Raw genomic sequence first — 19,052 nt, 5'->3', positions numbered from 1 at the left:
ACTTAGAGAGCAGCATGAGCAGGGCAAGGGTAGTAAGTGAGGGAGGGGCAGAGAGAGAGCGAGAGCAGGGGAGGGGCAGAGGTGAAGGCGGGGGTGGGCTCGGGGGAGAATCCCGAGCAGGGGCCAGGTTGTTGGCACTGAGCCCGATGCAGGGTTTGAACGCATGAACTGTGATGTGAGATCATGACCTGAAATGCGATCGGGAACTGGACGTTCAATCAAATCAGCCACCCAGGGGCCCAGATTACTGCCATTTTGTTAATTGTGTGCTGGCTGTTTTTGTCATTCTCTGTTGCCCCCAGGGCTGTCCTCTTGCGGGACTGACGACATTATTTAGTGTTAGGCTAGAGTTCTTCCTTGGTGTGTGTTTCGTCTTTTTACTATAGATTTTGGTCTCCGGTGACTGTGAGATGGAGAACTCCCTAAACATACTGCCATCTGGGCTCTCTGGTCTCGGCCATGAAACGAGATGATGAAGGGACGTCATCACTTGGAAAGCGTCACGGTGAGCCCCTCACACTGTGGGGCTGCTGTGGCCCTGAGGCCCACCATCTCCAGAAGTCCACCTGTGGCAAACGTGCCCTCCTGCCCGGCATGGGGGAAAGTCACCAGAGAGCCAAGGCTGAGAGGGGGACCCCCACGGGCCCAGACGAAAAAGGTACCTGAACGTGGCACCGTGGCCGGACCTGGATTCTGTGCAGGGACAGGCGCTGAAGCTGAGAAGGGGGCTGCGGTGGCATCGCATTCATCTTCCGGGTCTCATCGATGAGTCACACGATCCACATTCTGGGTTGAAACAACACATGCAGAGAGCGTTCTGTATCAGCTTGATGGTCGCTCCAGTTCACGCGCACTCCCAAAGGACACACGCTGTTTCATCTATTTTGTGAGTCCCTTAACTCATTTTCTATATGTGATTGAGTTTACTGGCTCTTTGAACCTTCACACCAGCTTTGTGATTATTTGTTTAGTTCTTCTTGCAGATATGTCTTCTTTCATTTGAAATGTATTCCTCTGTCGTCTCATTTTGTCTGACTTCCTATGGGTTACATGGAAAGCTTTTAGAAGTCTTCAAAGAAAGGCCCCTGTGGGCATGGTCTGTGGGTAGACTGCATGTACCCAGTAGACTGCATGGCTCTGCCGGACTATGTGGAGGTGGACTGTAGCCTGGGGTCCTGGTGCATCTCTCACCAGTATCCCCCTGATGGGACGGCGGGAGCTGAAGGTAACCTGGCTGGGGGCTCCTGGCAGGGCAGGTGCTGCTGAAGCAGGAAGGGGCTGGAAAACCCCAGGGTGTCTCACACAAGGGTTGCCTGCTGAGTCAGGAGGAGCTGAAGTGGGTACCTGCGTCACCTTGGCAAGACATCTGGAGCCATGATGGGTGTTGTCAGAGCATGTCCTGCTGTGTGCCACGGTAGGGCCATCTTGAGACGGCTGGGGCTGGTGGAGGCTGGGGATCTGGGACTCGCTACAGCAGCTGGCTAGCCAGGGCCCCCATAGCCTGTGCCCATCTGCGCTGTCAATGTGGAAGGGGAACGTTACAGTGGCTCCAGCCAGCTCCCCTCCCCCCAATCCACAAGAGAGGTCCACGCATCTCCTGCTATTAGGCAGACACTGCAGGCCTGGATCCTTTAAACCATAGCTGCCCTATCAAATGACGGCTCTCGTTCCTGTGTCCCAGGGTAGACCAATCTGCTCAGCATCTCTCAGGGCCGGCCCTCCAGGTGTGGATGGCGGTGGGGACGGGGCTTAGTCCCCCCTGCTCTTCTCTCCATGGTCCTTCTATCCTCTGTCCTGCAGAGACGTTGCTCGGTTGGCCCGGTGCATCAGTGTTGACTCCATGTGTGTCTGTGAAGGAGGGGAGTCAGGGTCTTTTCCCATGTCACCATCTCAGATCCTCTCCCAACAGTACTTCCTTAATGTCCTCTTCTCTCCATTATCCACCTAGTTCTAAGTTTTTGTTGTTGCTGGAACCATAATTCAAATAAAGCCCACATGCTGCAGTTTGTTGATAGGTCTCTTAGTTCTCCTAAATTTATAGGTTTTTGCTCCTGTTTTCCTCTAAGTTTATTTGCTGAAGAAACCACACCCTGGTTGGTTCCATTCCCATGGCATCACGTTCTTCCATTCCCTGGATTCCTGGGAACTGGATCCGGAGGTGAGTTTGGATTCAGATTGAATTTTTTGCACAAACCCTGCAAAGGTGGCACTGTATGCTTTCACAAGTAGGCACGCAGTATTTGGGTCTCTTTAGATGAGGAGCCACGAGATTCTATCACACCAGAATCACACAACAGGAATCTAATTCCACTAACCCTTCTTCACTTCTAGGCAGACAGGGATGTATAAGGAGAAACTCCCATTACCAATCTTTGGATCATCATGAGGCATCATTCACTTAGAAAAGGCTGAAGAAATGCCCCTAAGTTCCCTCTATTTATGTGCTTTCCAAGTAAATTTGTTCCCTAGTATGCTGTAAAGGTGATTAATGACCTCCTCCTTCCTTAAAAGTATTATGGCGAATTGGTGGATTTCAGCATACCTGGTGGGTTTCCATCGGTGCCGTTATTATCGCATTGCTACTAAAACTGTCAATCTCTGCACAGGGGGAGTTCTTTAAATTGGCTCTTGAGTATTTATTGTTTGTTTTTTGCTATGTGTCAGGTCATCTTCAGCTTTCTTGCTTTCTGGTATGTCAGTGGGTGATAGCCCATCTTGTACATCTGCTGTCTCAGAAATTCGATGAGTCATGATTGTGAGGATCCTTGAGATTCCTTTAATGGGAAGTGGCAGCAGGGATTGTGACATGGGAACGCCTTCTCACCCCCCTCTAGGATTATTCTGTGATGGGGGCTTAGAAGCACCTATTTTCTAAAGAGAAATATCATGAGTTCATGGAATTTCCAATTCCAATTTTGGATTAATGTGCTTTTTGAGTTGATATACAATTTTATTCCACTAATGATTACTTCTTAGACTTAAGGGGAAAAGCTGGACTCATTCTAGAATTTGACACATGGAGAATGGGAAACCCAGGGAGGCTGCACCGTGGTAAGGAGCCACAGACAGCCGGAGAAAGGTCTGCCACATGAACACTGGCACCAGGGCACTGTGTTCTTTTGTTACTTTCAGAAGAGAAGACACCGGACGATGGAAAAGGAATCGGCCTTGGGCTCTGGAGTACCTGGCCTCTCTGAGCACCAGTTTCTCTATTTATCAAGGGTACTTGTCCACCTAATAGGATATTGAAAGGACTCAACGGTACATGAAATAATTCAAATATAAAGCATTTATCCACATATCTCTAATTCTTTGGGCTACATATACAAATCATTTTTTTTTTACTCCCTACCAATTCTCAGATGAACCAGACAAAAAAAAAAAAAAAAAAAAAACACAGCTTTTTAGCTTCTACTACATGTCGTGGATGGTGTTAGGACAGAGAGAAACAAAAATACTTTTTCCTACCTGGAAAAATTTACAACACACACTCTATTTTTAAGGATAAGAGGGCATTATGTGAAATTTTGATTATCTTTTCCAATATGTCCCTCCCCCCCCACCCCCCCTTACACAGATGCTGCCTCAACCTCTGCCTCTTCTGGTACTTGATCTGTATCAGTTACGTCCCTTTGAAAGCTCATTCATTGGTAACTTGCCTAAATCTTAACCTGATTTGCACAGAACAAAACCCATTCTCTATGGAGAATCATTGCCCAGATACATAAAGAGACCATCTGCCCTGCATCTCATTTTTCTCTTTTTGTATTGGTGATTCTGTCGGTTTTTATCCATTTCACTTAACAGCATTTTATATGCTAATGTCATGCTTAGAATTATAGAGCCTGAGCATTTTAGTATATAGCCAAATAAAGAGAAAAATAATCTTTGAAGCTTAAAATTCAGCTTAGGAAACACTATATTCATCAAACATACAGACTGTAACTTTTGGGAAAATGAGTATTTTGGAAAATCAAAATAATATGTTACTCTGGGATATGTTAAACTCACAAAGATTAAGGAAGAAAATGAATCCTCACTTGCACCTCAGAGAAAATACAGGATTTGGAGCTGAAAGAATTTTCACCATTATCAGCTGGTGCCTAAGCTCTTCCCTCTTCTCCAATTCTGCTTCCATGGCAGAGCTTCAGGTTCCAGAAGCTGTAATTTTCTGTAATTTTCACGACTCCGTAGCCACTCCTGAATGTAGTAACCTAGTGCAGGCCTGTACTGTCACATCCCTCAGCAGAGAGCACACACACACTGTATATTCTTGGGATGAAATGATCTACATCTATGAATACCTGTTTACAGACCTCAGAAGGGTCTTAAATTATCTGTCACCTGACACTTGCTTTGCTGGCCATCACTTTGATGGGAGACATGAAAATAGAAACGGCATACTGAAACGTCACCATGCTAGTCCTTCCTCTTAGCTGTGATGCCAAGTGATTTTGTCTTTAAATTAGGACTTAACAGTAATGCAGTTGATATTTTGCATGTTCACTATCGATTTTCTAGTTTTTGCATATATTTCCAAATCCTTCCACTCTTGCTTGGTTTTTGTTGTAACGTGGGGGTACAAATCTTGCTGCCAAAACCTACAGTGTTTTGTTTTTTCTTTTTAATTGAGAGAGAAAGAGCAAGCGCGCACACACACGGGAAGGAGCAGAGAGAAGGAGAGAGAGAGAGTCCCCAGCCGTCTCCGCACTCTCAGCACAGAGAGCAACGTAGGACTCAAACTTATGAACCATGACATCAGGACTCCCGAAGGGAACTCAAGAGTCGGACACGTAACCGACAGAGCCACCGGGCGCCCTTGTACCGTGTTTTCAAAGCAAAGCAGCACTGTTGTCTCCTAAGTTCTTTGTCGTACTTGTTTGCTGCCATTTTTTATTCAAGTGTATGTGGCACACAGTGTTCTCCTTCCCGTGCACGATAGGAGTCGACGACTGTGAGCAGCTCTCAGTGCTCATCAGGGCAAGCGTTTCCTGAGCCCCGTCACCTGTCTCACCCAGGCCCACTGTTGCTTCCTACAACTTTGCCGGTCATTTCTCAACCTCTCTTTCCTGGTAATCATTAGAACCTGTGAAGAAGTGAAATGGACTTGCTCTCAGGTCACAGGAGCACAGCTAAGTCCTTCGGCATTTCTGCTGTTAGCACAGTACCTTGTGCAGACAGAAGCCCCGTCGATATCGTTTAGCTGAATCAAATTCTTATGACCCAAATCCCACTTTAATATGTTTCTAGTAACAGACAAGCTTAGGTAAGAAACATTTGCACGAAACTAAAATTGTACTAAATACTATTAATAAACTCGCTGAGTGCTATTAACAAACAAATGAATGCAAACAAGAAGACTCATTAGGAAGCCTTACAATGTTACAGGCCATGAACACAAAGCAGTTTGACATGACTAAAATTTAGTAATTAAAAACCTGTATGTTGTTCTTAAAGTGGTTAATATCCTCATATATCCTACTTTATTAAAATAGAATCTGGTCCACTTTTTCAGTTCAATAATGAGGCTAAAATTTGGATTTCATACTCCTTTCTGAGCTCCGGAGAGTAAGTCAGAAGTGTGCAAGTGTTACGAACAGCAGGCAGCAGGCCAGTATCTGAAGGAAGACAATTCGTTTCACAAAAGGCAAATGAAGATATGAGCAAACAACTTTGCCAACAAACCAAAGAAAACAACAAAACGAGAAAACACCAGAAAACTAAATGATCTAGGTTGATTAGGTTTTAAGTATTTGGCTAATATGTTTTATTATATTTTCTTTTTTTTTTTGTAAATATTTTGTTTTTAAGTAATCTCCATGACCAATGTGGGGCTCAAACCCCCAACCCTGAGGTCAAGAGTTGCATCCTTTACCCACTGAACCAGGGTTTTATAATATTTCTCATCAGTTGATGCATAAACCCAACTAACTTATTCTAAAACATATTTTTTTTTTTTTTTTAGAAAAGAAGATACTAGAAAATCAGCGTTAATGTACATGAAAGTGGCACGATTTAGCGATCTAACTTCAGAACAATATTTCAAAACAGGAAACGGACAACTTGCCAGCAGTGAGTACCATGAAAGATGCTGTTTGGTCAAGACTAAAATGTACTTTGACAGAGAAATACTTTCTTCATATATTTCAATAATATAATGCTAATAATACAGTTTTCACAGCAAGTCCCTAACAGAGAAAAACATCACATAGAAAATATATTAATATTTATTATTTTAAGCCAGGGTGCATACAAGACAGAGCTTTGAGCATACATCTACTGACACACAAGGTGATAATATTTTCAGATAAAACTAATACAAAGACTGTTTTTGTGAGCAGTGCACAGAATCCCGTTTTAGCTGTTTCTGAAGTTGAACTGTCTGTGGCAGTATCTGCTGATATTCTCAAATATGTAATGAATCTTCAAGGGTAAGCAGACAACGCTGTGTTTATTAAATTTGCACTGAATAGAGTTTCTTGAGAACCATGGAATAACGTCGTATACAACAGTTTTGGGAAATGCTTTAGAGAAAGCAAGTATTTTTTCGGGTAAAACCCCCTCAGATAATCCCACTTTGCATGTAGATTATTTCAACCCGAACTCCTGAGCTAGAACTGCAGCAATGTTAAGAATCTGCATTGTGAACGAGTGTGTAAATGAAATTGTGCATGAGTGTGTAAATGAACAGCGTCACCTTAGTGCACACAGATCATGTGCATAGGAAAACAAGGAAAAGAGCTTCATGTGTATTTTAGTTATTTATAATTCCTCTTGAGAATTCCTAATTCTATCATTAATTGGCAAAGTGCATTGCCTTTATTAACAGAAGAATGGGAGAGCCCCTCCCCCAGTAAAATCGGGAGAATCTCTTGCTCTTACCCTTCAGCTGGTACCGCATGCTGGAACATAACAAACTCTGGCAATCTAAAATGTTCTAGAGACAGCAGAGGGGCCGTGTGCTTCATAGCAGGGCTGGCCACACACCTGCAGGAATGGAGCTACCCAGGGCTGTCAGGGGGCAGATAAGGTGGAAACAACTGGGAAGGAACCTTCTTCTGGTCCAAAGAGGAAGAGTCACCAAAGTTTTGAACTGCTTATCTCCTCTGAGTTTATTAGAGGACTGTAGATCTCTGCCATAAACTAGCTTTTAAAAAACATTTCTTTTAATGTTTGTTTATTTTTGAGAGACAGAGAGAGAGTGTGAGTGGAGGAGGGGCAGAGAGAGAGGGAGACACAGAATCCGAAGCAGGCTCCAGGCTCCGAGTTATTAGCACAGAGCCCAATGTGGGGCTCGAACTCACGAACCGCAAAATCATGAACTGAGCTGAAGTCGGACACGGAACTGACTGAGCCACCCAGGCACCCCTGCCATAGAGTAACTTTAAGAGTAAATGAAAGAAAAAGTAAATTTTTTTACTGGCTTATGTAAATTGATGTGATGCTTCCTTTCATTTTATGCTGGCTCCTTCTCTCCTAGTAAAAATGCACTAAATGTTAATGTTCTTTCCCCCCTAAATTCTGTAAAACATTTTAAAACATCTACAGCTGCCCTAAAATTTTTTTTCTTCGACAAAGTATTGCTTCTGTCAAACAGAAGTTGGAGAGTTTGAGTCCTGTGGTTTCTGATGCAGCTCCTCAAGTCTGCTTTTGTCTGAGAGCAGATGAGATCCATGTCAGCAGGCAGGGATGTCTCCCCCTAGATTTTATTCGTGGATATTGAGATCTGAACTTGATACAATTTTCTCACATCATGACTACTGTACTCAGTTGTCGGCCATAGTAACCACGGAAAAATCACGCACAGGTCCAATGGCCATGAGCTGCACAGCGGGGCCGTGCGGGCTCACGCCGCTCAGCAGTCTGGGCCTGGGCCCGAGAAGTAGACAGCACCCCGGGTTGAACGTTAACTGCCTGATGGCCTAGCATGCTCTCCAGGTCACAATGCACAATCTTTGAAGCTTCCATTTGGCTTGCAATGGAGATGAAAATCCTATCTCAGACTTTCTTGGAAGGCCTACATATTCTGTATTTCACACATATGTGCCTGGCACGTAATCAGTACGAATAAATGCTAATTGTTATAGTTGACACTAGCACTCCCATTGTAGGGCTCATGAACAATCACTTAATTCACCGGATGGCCAGTTACTTCACCAGCCAACCAGGAAAACTGCTAACTGACCAGACCCGCAGGCCTGTGATGAAAGGGGTCGTGTGTTCCATGCTGTGACCACATCCATCCTCTTAGAGCCAGACTGACTTGCGTCACACCTTACCACAGTCCTGTTCTAAACCCTGCTGGCTATACGTGCTGTGAACCCCGGGCGTGGTTATATGCCTTGTCATATGTGGTCTCGGCCTTCCTTCATTTTTTAGTGAAGTGAAGCTGATAGGCCGTGTTCCATCAGTGTCAGGGGTACAGCATGTGATTGGACAAGTCTATACGTTCCAGTGGGTCACCACAGTGTCGCTGCCTTTGTCCCCATGCAAACTCTGCTGACTACATTCCCTGTGCTGTGCCTGTCATTCCCGTGATGTATTTATCCAATAACTGCAAGCCTGCACCTCCCCCTCCCTCCACCCCCCCCCCCCGGCCCTGCCCTCTGACAGCCCTGTTTGTTCTCTGTAGTTTTGGGTCTGTTTCTGTTTTGTATTTACGTGTGTCTTTTATTTTTTAGATTCCTCATAGATGTGAAATCATATGGCCTTTGTCTTTCTCTTCTTGAAATTAGCATTATACCCTATAGGTCCATCCATGTTGTCACAAATGGCAAGATGTCATTCTTTTTTATGACTAATACTCCGTTGTATACCATACACATCTTCTCTATTTATTTGTCAGTGGATGAACGCTTGGTTACATCCATTATCTTGGCTGTTGTACATAATGCTGCAATGAACATAGGGGTGCAGGCACCTTTTTTGAATTCGTGTTTTCATACCCAGTAGATGAATTACTGGATCGTAGGGTAGTTCCATTCTTACTATTTTCAGGAAGCCCATACTGTCTTCCACAGTGACTGCATCAACTTACATTCCTACCAGCAGTGCTTGAGACTAACAACTTCTCCACATCCTTGCCACCATGTGTTATTTTGTGTGTTGTTGGCTTTAGCCATCCTGACAGGTATGAGGTGACACCTCTTCATAGTGTCGATTTGCATTTCCCTGAGGGTGGGTGATGTTGAGCATCTTTTCATGGGATGTCTGTTGGCCATCTGGATGTCTGGAGAAATGTCTGTTCATGTCTTCTGCCCATCTTCAATGGGATTATTTGTTTCTTTTGCTCTGGAATTGAATAAATTCTTCATATATTCTTCATATACTTATTGGATGTATCATTTAGTAGACCACCTTTTCATTTGGTAGAGGTTTCTTTCACCGTGCCAAAGCTTTTTATTTCTGGCCTAATTTGCTTTTGTTTTCCTAGCCTCATAAGACATATCTAGAAAAATGTTTCAACAGCTGATGTCAAAGAAATTACTGCCTTTATTTGCTGCTAGGAGTTTTACGGTTTGTCTCACATTTAGGTCTTTGATCCGTTTTGAGTTTATTTTTGTGTGCGGTGTAAGAAGGTGGTCCAGGTTCATTCTTCTGCATGTCGCTGTCCCATTTTCCCAGCACCATTTGTTGAAGAGATGTTTTTGCCACATTATGCATTACTGCTTCTCTTGTTGTCTATTCCCTGACCGTATAAGCACAGGTTTATTTCTGGTTCTCTAATCTGTTCCATTGATCTATGTGTCTATTTTGGGGCCGGTACCATATTGTTGTGATTACTAAAGATTCATATTATACTTTGAAATCTGGGATTGTGATGCCTCCAGACTTGTTCTTTCTCGACAGAGCTTCAGCCGTTCGGAGTCTGCTGTGGTTCCACACAAATTTTAGTATTTTTTATTCTAGATAGGTGAAAAATGTTGGTATTTTAATAAGGTCTGTATTGAATCCTTTCAGTAAGATGCACATTTAACAATACTTTTACACATTTTACACATTAGGAATGGAATATGTTTCAAATTGTGTCATCTTCGATTTACTTAATGTTATATAGTTTGTAGACTATAGGTCTTTCACCTCCTTATTTAAGTTTATTCCTATGTATTTTATTATTTTTGGTGCAATTATAAATGGAATTTTCTTTTTAAATTTATTTATTTTTATTTTAATTGCAGCATAGTCAACCTAGAGTGTTACATAAGTTTCAAATAAACAGTATAGTGATTCCACAGTTCTATATATTACTTGTTACTCAGTGCTCATCAAGATAAGTGTAATCTAACTCCCTGTGACCTGTCTCACCCATTCCTGCACTGACCTTCCTTCTATTAAGTGCCAGTTTGTTCTCTATATTTAAGAATGTTTTTTGGTTTTTCTCTTTTTTTTCTTTGTTCATTTGTTTTGTTTCTTAAATTCTACATATGAATGAGATCATATGGTTTGTCCTTCTCTGACTTGCTTATTTCACTTTAAGTACTGTATTCTCATGTTCCATCCGTGTCCTTGCAAATGGCAGGATTTTGTTCATTTTTACTGGTGAGTAATATTCCAGTGTGTGTGTGTACTCCACGTCTTTATCCAGTCACCTATCGATGGACATTTGCATTGCTTCCGTATCTTGGCTACTGTAGACAACACTGGGGTGCATGTATCTTTTTGCATTAGAGTTTTCTTTTTTTTTTTTTTCCTTCCCCGCCCCCATGGTCTTCTGTTAAGTTTCTCATGATCCACACAGGAGTGAAAACATATGGTATCTGTCTTTCTCTGTATGACTTATTTCACTTAGAGAGTTTTCATATTCTTTGGGTAAATACCCAGTAGTGCAATTACTAGATTCCAAAGTAGTTCTATTTTTAAATTTTTAAGGAACTTCCTTACTGTCTTCCACAGTAGCTGTATCAACTTCCATTCCTGCCAGCAGGGCATAAGACTTTTTCTCCATATCCTTAACACCACTTGCTCTTTCTTGTGTTTTTTATTTTTGCCATTCTGACAGATGTGAAGAGATATTGGATGGTGGTTTTGATTTGTATTTTCCTGATGATGAGTGATGGTGAACATCTTTTCAAATGTCTGTTGGTCATCTGTATGTCTCCTTTGGAGAAATGTCTGTTATGTTTTCTGCCCGTTTTTAAATTGGATTTTGTGTGTGTGTGTGTGTGTGTGTGTGTGTGTGTGTTGAGTGGTACAAGTTCTTTATATATTTTGGATACTAACCCTTTATTGGATATGTCACTTGCAAATATCTTCTCCCATTCAGTAGGCTGTCTTTCAGTTGTGCTGGTGGTTTCCTTTGTTGTGCAGAAAGAAGCTTTTTATTTTGATGTAGTCCCAATACTTTATTTTTGCTTTTGTTTCCCTTGGCTCAAGAGACAAACCTAGTAAGTAACTGTAGTGACCTATGTCAGGAAAATTGCTGCCTGTGTTCTCTTCCATGATTTTCATGGTTTCCTGTCTCACATTTATGTCTTTAACCCATTTTGAGTTTATTTTTGTGTACGGTGTAAGACAATGGTCCACTTTCATTCTTTTGCATCTTGCTGTCCAGTTTTCCAACACCATTTGTTGAAGAGATTTCTTCCCGTTGCATACTCTTGGCTCCTTTGTCATAAATTAACTGACCATGTAAATGTGGTTTTACTTTGGGGCCTGCTATTCTGTGCCACTGATCAATATGTCTATTGTTGTGACAGGACCATATGGTTTTGATTACTATAGTTTTGCAACATACCATTAGGTCTGGAACTGTGATACCTCCAGTTTTGTTTTTCTTTTTCAGATTGTTTGGCTTTTTTGTTTTCTGGTTTTATACGTATTTTAGGATTGTTTATTCTAGTTCCATGAAAAATGTTGTTGATATGTTGTTAAGGATTGCATTAAATGTGTAAATTGCTTTGGACAGTACACACATTTTAACAACATTTGCTCTTTCCACCCATGCGCATGGACTGTGTTGGTTGTTTTGTGTTGTCTTCAATTTCTTTCATCAATGTTTGATGCTTTCAGAGTGTAAGTTTTCTACCTCTTGGGTTATGTTTATTCTTAGTTATTTTATTATGGGCTGCAATTGTAAACAGGATCGGTTTCTTATTTTTGCTTTCGGCTGCTTCATTATCAGTGTACAGAAATGCAAAGGAATTCTTTTTAAAATTTTAATTCCAATATAGTAAACATACAGTGTTATATTAGTTTCAGGTGTACAATGTAATGATTGAACAATTCCATACATCACCCAGTGCTCCTCACAGCAGGTGCACTCCTTAATCCCTGTTACCTGTTTCCCCATCCCCCCCCACCAATACCCTTTCCTGACCCGCAGGAACCTTCAGTGTGTTCCTGAGAGTTAATATAGAGCCTGTTTCCTGGCTTGTCTCCTCCTTTTTTAAATACCTTTGCTCGTTTGTTTCTTAATTCCACATGAGTGAAATCATATCCAATTTGTCTTTCTCTGGCTTATTTCACTTACCATAATGCTCTCTAGCTCCATCCATGTTGTTGAAAATGGCAAGAATTCTTTTTTATGGCTGAGTAATATTCAATGGCACCCCCCGCCCCCCCCCCCCCCCCCACACAAACACCCTGCATCTTCTTTATTCATTCATCTATCCATGGACACTTGGGCTGCTTCCATAATTTGCCTGTTATAAATAATGATGCTATAAACAGAGGAATGTATGTATCCCTTTGAATTAGTTTTTGCATTTTTTGGTAAATACTCAGTGTGATTACAGGATTGTACAGTAGTTCTTTCTCTTTTAACTTTTTGAGGAACCTCATACTGTTTTCCACAGTGGCTGCACCAGTTTGCATTCCCACCAACACTGAACAAAGGTTACTTTTTCTCCACACCCTTGCGAATCTTGTGTTGTCGATTTTAGCCATTCTGACAAGGTAGGAAGTCATATCTCATTGTGGTTTTGATTTGCATTTCCCTGATGCAATGCGACGGATTTCTGTATATTGATTTGTATTCTGCGACTTTACTGAATTCATTTATCAGTTCTAAGTAGTTTTTGGGTGGACTGTTTACAGTTATCCCTATGACATCATGTCACGACCTGCAAATGATGAAAGTTTGACTTCTTCCTCACTGATTAGGATGACTTTGATTTTTGTTGTCTCACTGCTGCATCTAGGACTTCCAGTACTATGTTGTATAAAAGTGGTGAGAGTGGACAACCTTGTCTTGGGAAAAGCTCTCAGGTTTTCACCATTTAGTATGATGTTCACTGTCAGTTTTTCATACATGGCCTTTATTACAGGGAGATAGGTTCCCTCTAAATCTACTTGGTTGAGGCCTTTTATCATGAATCGAAGTTGTCAAATGCTTTTTCTGCAACTACTAAAAGCCTGTTTTTCTTTATCATTTCTCTTACTGATGTATCATGTTGACTGATTTGCAAATGACAAACCACCCTTGCCTTCATTATGGAAATGTATCTGACTTCACTGTGGTGAATTATTTTTTTTAGTGTACTGTTGAATTTGGTTTGCTAGTATTTTATTAAGAATATTTGCAACCATATTGATCAGAGACATTAGCCTATAGTTCTCTTTTCTAGGGAAGTCTTTATCTGGTTTTGCTATCAGGGTAATGCTGGCCTTGTAGAATGAATTTGGAAATTTTCCATCCTTTTCTATTTTTTTTGAATAGTTTGACCAAAATAGGTATTAACTTTTCTTTAAACGTTTGGTAGAATTGCCTTGGGAAGCCATCTGGCCCTCAACTTTTGTTTGTTGGGAGTTTGATTACTGATTCCATTTCGTTGCTGGTAATTAGTCTGTTCAAATTTCCTGTTTCTTCCTGGTTCAGTTTTGTAAGTTCCTACGTTTCCAGGGATTTATCTATCTCTTCTCAGTTCCAATTTGTTGGTGTATAATTTTTCACAGTATTTTCTGGCAACTGCTTGTATTTCTTGGTCTTTTGCTGACTCTGGCTAGAGGTTTATCAATTTTGTTGAACTTTTTAAATTTTTTTAGTTTCTATATCACTTATTTCTGCTCTAATCTTTTTATTTCCTTCCTCATGCTGCTTTGGGGTTTTGTTTGTTCTTCTTTTTCTAGCTCTTTTAGGTTCAAGGTTAGGTTGTTTATTTGAAATTTTTCTTGTTTCTTGACGTAGGCCTGAATACATAGGTATTTCCATCTTACAACTGCTTTTCCTGTGTTCCAAAGAATTTGGACAATTGTGTTTTATTTTTTAAAATTTTATCATTATTATTCTTTATTTCAATTCCAGTACAGTTAACAAACTGTGTTATACTAATTTCAGGTGTACAATATTGTGATTCAACAATTCCATACATGACTCAGCGCTCATCATGCACTTGACTTTCTGCAAGTATGACCTCTCCACTGATGTAAGTGGGTGTTAAAGTCCCCTACTATTACTGTATTACTATCAATGTCTCTCTGTTAATGTTTGTTTTATGTATTTAGGTGCTCCAATGTTGGATGCATAAATACAATTGTTACATAATCTTGATGGACTGACCCCTTTACCATTACGTGATGCCCTTCTTTGTCTCTTGTTACAGTCGGTTTTATATTTCAATGTTTTTAAATGTTTACTTTGAAAGAGAGCACGAGCAGGGGAGGGGCAGAGAGGGAGACACAGAATCCAAAGCAGATGCCAGGCTCTGAGCTGTCAGCACTGACCCCGAAAGTGGGGCTCAAACTTATAACCCTACCTGAGTCACCCAGGCGACCCTCTTGTTACAGTCTGTGTAAATATTGTTACCCTGGCTTTTTTCCCCCCTCCACTCTATTTGCACGCTATATCTTTCACTTTTAGTCTGTGTCTCTAGGTCTGCAAGTGAGTCTCTTGTAGGCAGCATATAGGTGGGTCCTGTATTTTTATCCGTTAGGTCACCTTGTGTTTACTGATTGGAGCATTTAGACCATTTACACTTAAAGTAATTATTGATAGGAATTCAACTGTCATTTTGTTCACTAGTTTGTTTGTAGTTCTCTATTATCTGCTTTTCCTTTTGCCCTATTTCTTAATGATGGATGGGTTTCTTCTGTAGTATTATGCTTCGCTTCTTTAAATTTGTGTTTATCTATCATAGGTTTTGGGTTTGTGGTTGCCATGAGTATTTAGCAACTCTGGATTTAGTTTATGGTCATTTAAATTTGAACATATTTTTAAAGAACTTCTATTTGACTCCATCCTCCATGTTTTATTTATAAGTTATCATATTTTACATCTTTGTAGTCATAATTTTCTTATTTCTAATTCTAGCCTTTCCTCATCCACTTGAAGTCCCTTTAACATTTTTTGTAATGCCAGCTGTATAGTGATGATGTATAGTGATGATGTATAGTGATGAACTTGTTTAACTTCTGTCTGGGAAATCCTTACCCAATTTTGAATTATACACTTGCTGGGTATTCCTTGTTGTAGGTTTTTCTTTTCATCACTTTGAATATATCATGCCACTGTCATCTGGCCCTCAAAGTTTTTGCTGAAAAGTCAGCTGATAACCTTAAGGAGTTTCCCTGAGATGTAACACTTTGCTTCTCTGTTGCTGTTTTTAAAATTTTTTCTTTAACACTACTTTCTGCCATTTTAATAATTGAGTATTGGTGTGGACCAACTGGTGTGGTTTCATCTTGTTTGGAACTCTCTATGCTTCTTGAACCTGGATGTCTGTTTCCTCCCCCAGGTTAGGTCAGTTTTCAGCTACAATTTCTTCAAATAAGCTTTCTGCCTCTTTCTCTCTTCTGCTTCTGGGATTCCTATAATGTTGATGTTTGTTTGTGTGTTTGACGTTGTCCAAGATACCCCTTAACCTATCCTCATTTTTTAAATGTTTATTTTTGAGAGAGACAGAACACAAGGGGAGGGGCAGAGAGAGAGAGGGAGACACAGAATCCGAAGCAGGCTCCAGGCTCTGAGCTGTCAGCACAGAGCCCAACACCGGGCTCAAACCCACAAACTGTGAGATCATGACCTGAGCCAAAGTCCGACACTTAACCAACCGAGCTAATCAGGGATCCCCCGCTATCCTCATTTTTAAAAATTGTTTTTACTTTTTACTGTCCAGCTTGGGTGCTTTCCATGGCCCTGTCTTCCAGATCACCAATCTGTTCTTCTGCATCCTGTGTTGATTCACTCTAGTGTATTTATCCTTCCGATATCACAGTCTTCAGTTCTGACTGGTTTTAAATACCTTTTCTAGGTTTGCTGATATTGTCCCTGCGATCTTCCATTATGTATCAGGTGTGTTGCTTGCCTCAATGTCATTCGGTTCTAGCTGGGGTCACATCTTGTTCTTTGGGTTGGAGCAACACTCTGCACGCTGTGCTGGACTTTGTGTGTTTCTGTAAACTGGGTGCACCAGCTACTTGAACCTCAAAGAGTGGTCTTCGGTGGTCGTGCCGTGTAGACCGTGTGCCTGCTGACTTAAGCCGTGGGCTGGGGCCCTGGGGCACTCTGAGCGTGGCTGCAGGGGCCTCCTGACAAGGCCGTGGACGGCACAGTGGAGGGTGGGCCAGGGGGCCCCAGGGTGCTCTGGATAAGGGGCACCCCACCAGGTCAGAAAAACTGTGCTGGTAGTGAGCTGGGATGGCAGGGCGCTCTGCTCAGGGCTACTCTGACGTGGCAAGTGGATCTGAAGCTGGCACAGGCTGGGCTGTCCCAGGGGCTCCCCACAGGGGACACCCTGACAGGTGACTGCCATCACCTGGGGTGTGGGCTGGGTGTTTTATGGTGCTTCGTACTGGGGGTGTCCTGGAGGGCAGCTGGAACCAAAAGGCAGGGGCAGGGGCACCTGGATGGGGCCTCAGGAGCTTCGGCAGATATGACCCACAAGGTCTCAGAGGGCTATGTGGGGCAGGAGTCCCCGTGAGCGCTGGGAAGCGTTCTGGGGTACGTACTATGCACCTGTGTCACCTTGGGGGCAGTGGTGGGAGCTGCAGCAAGTGCTGGACGGGGCCGTCTCCGGGGCCGCCACCGGGGCGTGACTCCTGAGAAAGGTGTGGGCTGGGACCCGCAGCATGCTGAAGCAGGCTAGCCACAGCGCTTGGACCCCATCTCCAAATGTGCTATGAAGGCGGACTGGCAAGGTGTGCCGTGGTGCTGCCCGGGCCTCCAGCCCCGAGCATGCAGGCAGGGATCTCGGGCTGGATCTTTGCTATCCTTGTTGTTGTTGTCCTGTGCCCCGGGACGGATGGCTGTGCCCGCAGTCTCTTGGCGCCATCCCTCGCTGCTGCGGTTCCCTGATCCCGTCTCTCTTGCTGTTCTCCTCGCGGTCTGTGCACCATTGTCTGTGCGATCCCCGTACAACGTGGCTGTGCAGAGATGTCCAGTCGGCCCGCGGGCTCCGTCAGTAGGAACTGCTTCATAAGAGGAATACACGCGGTGTGTCTGGGAGGACATGAGTTCAGGGTCTTCCTCTGCCGCCAACTTAGACCCCATCTTGGCCGACCTTTCTAACTACATCTGCTCCCGTCTCTGATAGGCCCCGTGCATCCCAGACGATGCACCTGCAGTTCCCAGGAGGCCGTACCTTCCTTCAGACCCTACCGACTCGCATTCGCATTCGCATGTGCCGCCCCTTCTATCTGAAACGCCTTGCCTCCACCTTCTTGTATTTCCTGGAACTCTCGTTACTCCCACTGTGCCTACGGCTGTGAGAGAAGCTGCCTCCTCCTTTCGTGACTTTGCTTCATCTGCGTACCTGTTACACATGTGAGGCCTCTCTCAGCTACCAGTTTATGTAAACCTCCATAACTGTACTTAAGACTCTGGACGGGAGCTGTTTGCCTGCCAACTCGACCCAAGTTGGTTTCCGACTTGACGGAAAAATCCGGCTTGTCTGTGGAAGCCCAGTGTTCAGGATGATACACGGTACGCAGGAATGTAATTGTTATCACACTATCGTAAAAACCTTCCAACACAGTAGCATCATGATAAATGAGACTTATGACGTGTGAGGCACAGGGCTAGGTATATGCTTCAGACGCACAAGAACTTACTTAACCTTCAACATGGTGCTGTAGGAGCATCATGGTCTGCAATCTCAAATGAGAAAACTGGGGTCAGTGAGGTCAGGTAAGTTGGCCCAAACGGCCCGGCTCATCAGCTGGGGAGGTGAGGCAGCCAACACTGCAGTGAAGCCTGCGGCAGGGTGCCTCACCTTCTACAAGACCATGGTTACGTTTATACAGAAGGAAGGAGGTCAGCATAAAGGAAGGGAAAGGGGGTTAGCCTTCCATTGAGAAGGAAATCCCTTTCAGAAAAGTAAAAAAAATCCATATTATCTTTGAGCCATTTCTTTTACTGGCTAAATATCTGAATTCGTTTTACCTCTCTGTACATGGGCTATTTTTCTCAATAAATTATTTTTAGCTCTCTATTTCAATCCTGATTTTTAAAATCTGGTAAATAGAATTGGATAGAAATGATAAAATATTATGGAGTGATAAATGTTCAGTACTGTAATGTCACGTTGCTTTTCATACAGCCCAACAACAGACCCACACTGTCTCCGTCCAGCCCAGCGACAGACGGGCACTGTCCCCAACAACACCATGTTCTTGATTTGCATTCAGTTTGTGGCCAATTATGTGACTGTTGTTCGAGGTCATTTTCTTCTGCATTTACAACTACCCAGTGTTTCTCCATGCTCTACCTGGCTGTGTGGCTGCTTGGCTATCACTGTGGCTTATACATGTTCTACTTTTTTCTCGATCTAGGTGATTAGATGGCATTTAATTTTGTCTTCCAGAGAATTCACACTTCATCTGGATCCATTTGAATTAATCTCTGTGATTATGTACAACTTTACATGTTATGGTTAAAAACCCTTAGCAACTTCCAATCTTTTGTATATAACTTTCAGTTTTGTTCACATACCTGTGTAATCTGTAACATACCACTTTTTGAAATAAATTTCTTACCAGAATTAATAGACTGAAATAAATATTAACCACTCCCTTTCTATATGATAAATCACTCAAATCCTAGGGGAAATGAAGCTGATGTGGGAGAAAAAGTAAGTATTTTACAAAAACGTATGCTCTTTTAGGCCAGAGGGTGCTCT

General features: G+C 42.6%; 1 protein-coding gene and 1 long non-coding RNA gene across 18 annotated transcripts in view; one reads left to right on the top strand and one right to left on the bottom strand.

Moving 5' to 3' along the window:
- DYNC2H1 (dynein cytoplasmic 2 heavy chain 1) overlaps positions 1-19,052 on the bottom strand; it is a 353,260-nt gene that overhangs the window by 11,090 nt on the left and 323,118 nt on the right. The gene's annotated exons all lie outside the window — the stretch shown is intronic.
- Positions 87-18,918, top strand: LOC123380308. Of its 6 annotated transcripts, XR_006585852.1 has the most exons (6): positions 87-886; positions 2,067-2,158; positions 3,133-3,261; positions 5,966-6,072; positions 14,276-14,363; positions 16,188-18,918. It is a non-coding gene; the product is annotated as an uncharacterized LOC123380308 (long non-coding RNA). The 6 variants fall into 6 exon arrangements; XR_006585856.1 differs by lacking the exon at positions 3,133-3,261; XR_006585854.1 differs by having other exon boundaries at positions 87-2,158.

This window comes from Felis catus, chromosome D1 (assembly GCF_018350175.1).
Source record: "Felis catus isolate Fca126 chromosome D1, F.catus_Fca126_mat1.0, whole genome shotgun sequence".
Lineage (NCBI taxonomy): Eukaryota > Metazoa > Chordata > Mammalia > Carnivora > Felidae > Felis > Felis catus.
Note: the sequence above shows the minus strand (reverse complement) of the source record. Positions and strands in the feature narration are given on the sequence as shown.